This window comes from Pelodiscus sinensis, chromosome 24 (genome assembly GCF_049634645.1).
Source record: "Pelodiscus sinensis isolate JC-2024 chromosome 24, ASM4963464v1, whole genome shotgun sequence".
Classification (NCBI taxonomy): Eukaryota; Metazoa; Chordata; order Testudines; family Trionychidae; genus Pelodiscus; species Pelodiscus sinensis.
Window position 1 is genome coordinate 6,431,764 of NC_134734.1, and position 9,277 is coordinate 6,441,040.

Sequence of the window (9,277 nt, forward strand, 5' to 3'; positions counted from 1 at the left end):
GGTTGGTCCAGTAGCGCGGCCGCTCCTCGGCGCTACTGGACCAACCCAGCAGCACCCCAGCTGCTCTGCCCCAGGCGTCCTGATTCAGCCACTGCTGAAACTGATCAGCAGCGGCTGAATCAGGACTCCTGGGGCAGAGTAGCTGGGGTGCTGCCGGGTTGGTCCAGTAGTGCCAAGGAGCGGTGCTGTGTGACCAACCGGCAGCGCCCCACCTGCTCTACCACAGGCCCCGGGCTTTGCTCCACATCTCCCTGGTCTGCTGAGGGGGGCACTAGCTGCCCCCAGCAGACCAGAGAGACGCGGAGCAAAGCGGCGGAGGACCCGGGCCGGACCGCGGCGCTTCCAGATCAGCTGGAAGCGCCGCGGTCCGGCCCGGGTTCTGCGCCGCTTTGCTCAGCGTCTCTCTGGTCTGCAGACCAGGGAGACGCTGAACAAAGCGGCGCAGGACCCGGGGCCGGACCCCCGGCGCTTCCAGCTGATCTGGAAGCGGCCGCGGGTCCGGCCCCGGGTCCTGCGCAGCTTTGCTCCCCGTCTCCCTGGTCTGCTGGCTCCCGCAGCAGACCAGGGAAATGGGGAGCAGCTTTTCTCGCCCCGGAGGAGGTGGGCGGTGGGACCAGGCGTCCCGCCGCTCCAGTCCTCCGGGGTGAGAAAATCCCCGTTCGTATCTGCGGATCCGACATAAGTCGGATTCACGTAACTCGGGGACTGCCTGTAAATACATTTCTATAATCTGAGTGTTGTATTTAATTTGGTCACTCTTCATCTTTATAAATGAAGGCAGTGACTACAGTTAAATTCCATCACTGAAAAATGTATAGTATATGTGTGTATATAATATAGAGAGAATTATATCATATGTTCATATATCGTGTGTGTGTGTGCGTGTGTGAGAGAGAGAGAGAGAGTGTGAAAAATAATGTTGACCTGCAAAAACTTAGGTGGTTAAGCATAGGTTTCCATAGGACAACTAAATTTTACTTTTGAATACGTATGTACAATTAAGATGTGATACTTTTGTTCTTTTATTCAAGGGCTGCGTCTAGACTGACAAAACATTCCCAGTGGCCCAGCGGCTCTGCCAGGATTTGGGCTGTGGAGTGGCCCCTGCAAGTCCAGCCATGCTGGCCTGATGCCGCACAGTGGGGTGGGGGAGGACAGGACCTCTTGGGGTCTTTGAACCATCGTTTCAAGGACTTCAATATCTGAGATATAGGTGAGAGGATTATTCTAGGTGAGATTCTGTGGCCTGCATTGTGCAGGGGGTCAGACTAGATGATCAAAATGGTCCCCTCTGACCTTAAAGTCGGCTGCGACTAGACTGGCAAGTTTTTCCGCAAAAGCACTTGCTTTTGCGGAAAAACTTGCCAGCTGTCTACACTGGCCGCTTGAATTTGCGCGAGAACACTGACAATCTAATGTAAGATTTTCAGTGTTTTTCCGCAAATACTATGCTGCTCCCGTTTGGGAAAAAGCCCTCTTGCGCAAATGTATTTGTGCAAGAGGGCCAGTGTAGACAGCTAAAAACTGTTTTGAGCAAAAAAAGCCTCGATGGCAAAAATGGGGATCGGGGCTTTCTTGCGCAAAACCGCGTCTAGATTGGCACGGACGGTTTTCCGCAAAAAGTGCTTTTGCGCAAAAGCATCTATGCCAATCTAGACGGTCTTTTCCGCAAATGCTTTTAACAGAAAAACTTTTCTGTTAAAAGCATTTGCGGAAAATCATGCCAGTCTAGACATAGCCAAGTAGTTTTACAAAAGGTTACTTGGACTCTTATTTACTTACATTTGTTTCAAAGTAGCACTACTTTGACTTAAGCATTGCACAGAGTAATTATAGTACAAGACATTACATTTGCAAGGAGCAAAATAATGAAAATGGATTGCAGAGACGGGAGCACAATTCAGTGAGTCCCGGGAAGAAGACAAGAGAAATGTGTGAAATGTTATGAAACTTCATGTCCTGTCTTTAGCACCCTTTTTACATTTTGAAACTCCTTTAAAATGCAGCAAGCAAAAACACATAGATAGAGAGGGCAGGGCAAAGTGCAGGGGCAGCTGCAGCTTCCGAGGTGAATAAATGATTTTAAAATGTTTAAGCAAATAAAAAAGCCCCCTTGCCACAGCCACCCCTCAGGACTGGGGAGGCTGTTTTTATCACTTTGCCCTGCCTGTGCTGGGGCTTTGCACGGTGTTGTGTTTACCTGGTGCCCCTCCCCCCACCAGAGCTGAGTTTGCCTAGAACCGATCCTAATCCTGCCTGCAACTGCTTCTCCCCCTTGTCAAGTCAATGTTAACTCATCTCTTCTTCCTTTTTAAATGCTTTTAAAATGCAGTGAGCAAAAACTTAAGAGCTAGTATGGGCAGAGAGAAGGGCAGGGGCGTGTGCAGCCCTACTGAGCATGCTCAGTGCCTCCGAGGTGAATAAATGCTAACAAAGCCCCCTTGCCATGACCACGCTTTGACTTGTGCCTCATTCCTACAGGGGAGGCTGTTTTCAGCCCTCCTGCTCCGGGGCTTTGAACTCTGTGCTCACGAGTTTACCAGGCGCCCCTCCCCCCACCAGAGCTGAGTTTGCGCAGAACGGATCCTGCCCTGCCTGCATCTGCCGCACCCCTCGCCATGTGAATGTTAAGCCACCTGCTCTGGTGAGCCGCTTTTCTTACTTTTTAAACGCTTTGAACATGGACTAAGCACAAACGTACAGCTAGTGCCGGCAGAGAGCAGGGCAACAGCTGCAGAGAACTGCTGGGCATGCTCAGTGCTCAGAGACTAGCGGGAAGTAGCACAATCTAGGAGCTTTCTACATTACACGAGAACAAACAGCTCCCACCTCTGGAGTGGAGCAGTTGAGGAAAGCAACACATAACACTGCCTGCGGGCAGCTCACCCCATGCGCCTGCCACTCCTTATCACAGTTTAGGACAGGGGCAAGGAACTTTTGTGGGCTGGGGGCTGCTGACTCACTGAAAAATCAGTGGGGGCTGCACACAAGTGAGACTAAAACCCTCCCCGACTGAGAAGCAGAAAGACCCTCCCCACATTCCCCTCGCACAGCAGAGCCTGGGGGGCAGGCAAGTCGGTAGGTTCTGTCTGCTCCATCCCCATGGGGGGAAGGTGAGGGAGCTGGAGTGCCAGCACAGGCTTCCCAATGCTGGGGGGGAGTCCTGAACCTCAGGGGCTGAGTCCAGACAAGTTGAGGGCCACATCCAGCCCTCAGGCCTGAGGTTCCCCACCCCTGCAAGCAGCTCAGAGCTGGCCCCACCCCAGGGGTAGAAGGGAAATTCCTGCCCTTGGCTATTTTCAGGCACTAATCATGGTTATCAACACTTTGAATGCTCCCCCGCCCCATCCAGGCTGGGGCACCAGCTGGAATGCAATGAAATGCCAGTGGGGCCCTGCTGCCACTAAAAGAGGCAATGAAACTAGCAGTTCATCATGCCATAGATGGAACCCAGGAGTCCTGGCTCCCAGCGCCTCCCTCTGACTCTAACCATTATACCCCCTTCCCCCACCCCATGGTGTGCAAGCGGCTCACAGATACTTTTCTTGGGGGGGGGGGCGAGAATTGTTTAATGTCATCAAAATACAACACAGCACGACTGGCACTCAGAGAGATGGGGGGAAGATGGGGGACATGGAGGGGGAAGCCAGGCCAAGGAGGGGGAAAGGGTTGGAGGATCTGGGCCAGTATGGGAGACAGGCTGGGAGGAGGGGGGCAAGGCCTGGAGCAGGAGGGGAGAAAGATGGATCTAGGCTGGGGGAACAGGAATTGTGCTGGATTGATGGGGGGCACCATCAGGCAGATCACCAAGGGAAGAGCAGGGGACTGCTTCTGGTTCAACACCCCCACAAGCATGTAGCATCGCTTGGGGGGCTCCGGCCCAGCCCCTCCGACCAGAGTCCAGCCCCACAGGGATCCCCTCAGAGCTGTGAGATATCATAGGCGCTGCAAGGAAAAGGGAGAGAAGGTTATGAGGGGCTGGTCTGGGAGACCCTGCAGGACCCAAGAGGGGACAGGGATGGCTCTCACCTCCTCCGCTTCTGGCCTCCACATCGGGGGCACTTCCCATATTTACCACCTGGAGACCAAGAGAGACCCAGTGTGAGCTGAGCAAACACAGGTGTCCCAGTTCCCAGCCCCACTCTCCCCACCAGACCCCTCCCCTCCCAGAGCCGGAGGGAACCCAAGCGTCCCGGCTCCCAGCCCTGCTCTCCCCACCAGACCCCTCCCCTCCCAGAGCTGGAGGGAACCCAAGTGTCCTGGCTCTCAGCCCCGCTCTCCCCACCAGACCCCTCCCCGCCCAGAGCCAGAGGGAACCCAAGTGTCCTGGCTCTCAGCCCCGCTCTCCCCACCAGACCCCTCCCCTCCCAGAGCCAGAGGGAACCCAAGTGTCCTGGCTCCCAGCCCCACTCTCCCCACCAGACCCCTCCCCCCGGAGCTGGAGGGAACCCAAGCATCCCAGCTCCCAGCCCTGCTCACAGGTGAGGATGAGGATGCCCAGGACAAAGAGGACCGCAGCAGCTACCAGGCCCCACTTGCGCAGGGAGTGGTAATCTGGAAGAGAGAGGAGGGGAGGGGTGAGTGTGAAGGCGGGGTGGGGTGGGGACAGCACCCCCTGGGCTCGAGGCAGGAACAGCCAGTACCCACCGTAAAAGAAGCGCTCATCTTGCTTCTGCTCTGCTCCTGCAGGGGCAGAGGGAGAATTACCCAAAATGCCTGGCGAGGCGAGGGGATGGGACGGGGCCTGGGCTGAGTTCATGGGCTCCCCAGGGCTCTGCAACTGAGGCCTGGAAAGAACAAGTCCGGGGTGGGATGTGGGAGCTGGTTATCCGGGGAGCCCTCGCCAGCCCTGAGGTGCAGCCACCAGTGGGGTGCAGCATGGGGGCTGGTTCTTTCTCCTACCTGAAGTAGTTTTGATCCTGCTGTTGGAACTGGAGACTCCAGACTCTTTGGTGGCTGCAGGGAGAACAAAGGAGGGTAGGACTCAGAGCCTGAACCCTTTTCCTCCCTCCAGCTCTGCCAGAACAGGTGACTTTTGGTAGCACTTGGGGGTGCACTGCACCCCAGGCCCCCCTGAATTGGAATTGCTAAATGGGGTGCCTGCACAGGCCCATCCCTGCCCCTTTGAATGGCCGTTCCTGCACCCCCTCCTCCGCAAGCACCAGTTACCAATATCTGCCAGTGCCCCTCACTCCCTGAAGCCCCTGCTAGCCCAGCCCTAGGCCAACTCCTTCCCCAGCACTGTGGGTGCTCCTCATTCCCGACCCACAGCCCCGTTCTCCCAGGTGGTCATTTCCCCATTTCTAGAGCTGTCCTTTCTCTTATGCAAAGAGCTTTTCTCCAGCCAAGCTGCCGCTGGCAGGACTGGGGGGCACATTGTGGAGCAGAGCAGTCACATACTGTCTGACTGGAGGGTGTGGACTGGGGCTCCATGGAGGGGCTTTTTTCTCACCCTTAATCACCACATTTTCAACGTGATGCCCCTTCCCTGTGGCAGGCGACGTGTTTCCCTCCTCTGCATCTTGCACACCACCTGCTCAAGTCATGCAAAGAAAGAACTGAGATTACAAATGACAAATCAGCCCATGCAGCCACCTCTGGGGCAGGGCAGCTGGAACAACTGCACATAGTGCCACACAGTTGCCAGGCAGCATCTCAAAACCAAACTGGGGTCAGACAGGGTCATGACTGCAGAGTCCTGCCCAGTGCAGGCTCAGAGTGAGGGTTGCTGATGAAAGATAAAAGCCTCCCTGTGGGCATGTGAGAAACAACAACCCACGAAGCACTAGACCAGGGGTAAGCTAAAGGGCCTCCGCCGGCTAGATTCGCCCCCTAAGTGGATTAATCCAGCCTGCGGAGGTCCTGCCGCTCCCCCGCCCCTAGGCCAATCAGGGCCCAGGGACGAGGGAGCATGTGGCTGGAGGACAAGGAGTGAGAAACTTTGCGACACCCCCCCCCCACCTGCCAAGCCAATCAGGGCTTGGGGATGGGGGCAAGCGCATGAAGTCTCCTCCCAATGCCAGAGATGCGGGTCCCTAGAGGGAATCACCAGCTGTTCAGAACAACTGGCAGTTCTCTCAGGAGGGTGGGGCCAGAGGCAAAGACTTCCCACGCCCCCCCCCCCCCCGACCAATCAGGATCTGTGGGCAGGGAAGTAGGGAAATGTCCTGGCCCCGCCCCTTCCAGCGGCCAGGGGCCACTTCAAAAATTTTTGAAGTGGCCCCCAGTCAAAAATTATTGCCCACCCCTGAGCTAGTCTGCATCCCCTCCCTCAACAGTACCAGCCTGATCTTAGCTAACAGAGGGTGCACACACAGAGCCAACCTTCTGGGCCCCCCTGCTCTCTGCAGCCCAGTGCCCCCTGCTGATCCCCCACCCTGCTCCCCACATCCCAGCACCCCCTGCTGGGCCCCCACCCCACTCTCTGCAGCCCAGCACCTCCTGCTGACCCCCCACCCCGCTCTCTGCAGTCCAGCACCCCTGCTGGACCCTCACCCTGTTCCCCACAACTCAGCAACCCCTGCTAGGGCCCCACGCTGCTCCCTGCAGCCCAGCGTCCCTGCTGAGCCCCCACCTTGCTCTGGGGACATTGATCTGGCACTCACCCCCTTGATCATTCGTAGGGGTTGTCTTGGTCAGCAGGGTTGTCTGTTCAGGATCCTTGGTGGAGGTTTCTGTTGGAGCAAAGGGGGTTTCTGGATGTAGGGAGGTTCCAGGCAAGACACCCGCATCCACAGCTTGATGTGCTCAGACACCCAGCTTCCTCTGTGTGTGTCCCACTGCTGGAGGGGATGAGCCCTGCTTTGTGTGTGTGTGTATGCAAGTGAGAGGGACAAGGTGCCTGGAAACAGACCTATCTGCTACACATCATACTCCCTATACAGCACCTGATTGAGGGGAATTCCCCTCACTCCTGCCAGACCTGCAGGGAGCTCAATCTCAAACAGAAGGAACCTGAGACACAGAGAAGCAGAGTCATGCCCAAAAGCAGAGGGAGAACAGCCCCCCAGGAGTCTGGCTCTCAGCCTTCCAATCTAACCAGTAGCCCCACTCCCCGCCCAGAGCTGGTTTAGAACTTGAGACGTTCCTCCCAGCCCCACCATGACAGCCCCTCCCTCCTACAGATGTTTCCCAAGGCTGGATTTCTTGGTGCCATGGGGGAGGCAGGTGCCATGGGAGAGACACTTACCTTGATCAGCCAGAACTGGGATCAGGCCCAGGAGCAAGAACAACAGGAAGACCTGGACCTGCAGCCAAGTCAGAGATACTCAATTGTTTTGGGCTCTGCTGGTGCCTCTTACTTCCAACCTGCAGCCACTGGCAGCCCTGCCTTGGGCTTTCCCTCCCCCACCCCCTCCATCCCGCGTTCTGATACCCTGGGGTTGTTCTGCACTGAGTCAGACTGGCCACAGGGAGCTACTAAGGTGACCAACATGAGTGAAACATTTTCAAAGCCTGAGCTGCCTGGAGGGGAGACCCAGCCATGTTGGGGTGGGCTGTGGGGTATTTGCCTTCTTGATTCATGAGCTACTGGGGGAGTTACTGCCCCCACATCGGGCTCAGGCACTGGCAGACTCAGGCAGCATTGCCGACTCATATTTGCTCCCCAAGCTTGCAAGTTGGAACCCCCTCCCCCGACACACACACATGCTAACCAAACCCTGACACGGTCCCGGGCACAGAACATCACCCTCATGGTGAATGGCCAGCAGGGTCAGGCCAGGTGTGGAGGTGCTGTGCAGGAAGGTAGAGGAGAGTGGAGAAGGAGTTTGGAGAGGAATGAACAACTGATAAGGAGACTCAGAGGAACTGAGCAGAACAACACCAGCACTGCTAAAGGCTGCCGGGAGAGGTGAGGGGCTCCAACAGGGAGTGTTTGGAGTCTCCCTTTGCCCCAGGTGACCAGAAACTTCAGCCTGTGGCTGAGGAGAACGGTTTACTCAGCCGTGACTAGCCAGGGGCATCGGCCTTAGCACCTCATTGTTTTGCCAAGGGACAGAAGGCAAGAACACTGAGAAAAGGCAAGTGGGATTTGTACCATGGCCCCTAACCTGCATGATAGTGGGAAGAATAGGGATCTGGCACCCAGGAGTGGGACTGACCCTGCCACACATGGTGTCAGAAGTGGGATCATTTCACTGCTGTGAGATTTCGCAGCAGACCCACCCAGGGCAGGCTAGGTCGCCCTGGTAAGAAGGGAGAAAAGCAGGATGGAGGATGTAGTTAAGGCACTCGTACAAGCCACTGCAGTGCAACAAAAAGCTACCAGAGTGCAAGTGACATGCCTGAGGAGGCAGCCACTGAGTACCCCCAGCTGAAGGCTGGGATTCTTCCCAGATCAGGAGTAACCATCATCAGAGCCCAAAGGTTCCACGAGTGGAGGTACCAGGAGGGCAGAGCACCAAGTCACAACTCTTTTACCTGATCCACCTGGCCCAAAAATGGTTGCGGCCAGAGACCTACAGCCTGGAGAAGATCATGGAAATTGTCCTGGACCATTATATGAGGGACCTCCCACCAGACCTACTGGTGGGCCAGAATGACTTCTCTTCATAGGATGAGATGGTAGCCTTTGTAGAAAGACAACTAATGGCTAAAGGAGTCTCATGACCCCTCAGGGAAGAAGTCCGGAGGGGTAGGAGAGCTGGCCTGGCTCCAAGGGCCCATGTCTCCGAACCCTCAATCAAGACTTGGCAGGGGAGGAAGGAGATGGAAGAGCGGATGGAGGCTGTGAAGGGACTTGGGGATGGGGATGGGGGGAAGGAAGGTCAGGGGGTAAGACTCAGTAGCCAAAGAAATAGGGGGGTGCCCCACACCCGGTATCAATGCTACGCATGCAGGGAGATAGGGCATATAGCAGCACACTGTCCAAACACGGCACAACCCATGCAGTGTGACCTTGGGGACCTGGGAGGCCCATGCAATCCCATAAATTTGGTAGGCATAGCAACAGCCCCCCATCGGTACACCCAGCTGGTTAGGATGAATGGCATAGAGACCATGGCACTGGTGGACTCGGGGAGTGGCGTCACATTGGTCTCAGGGCAGCTGATGGGATGGAATGAGCTGTCCTGAGCCAAGTGCACAGGGATCTCCTGTGTGCATGGTGATGTCAGTTATTACCCTGTCGCCCCCATGCAGATAGCGATCCAGGGGAATGTCGCAAAGGTGGCAGCGGGGGTGGCGCCAAGGCTCCCACACCCAGTCATAATCAGGCAGGACTTCCCTGGGTTTAGTGACCACCTCGCAGCAGGGAGTACAGTAGGGTTACCATATG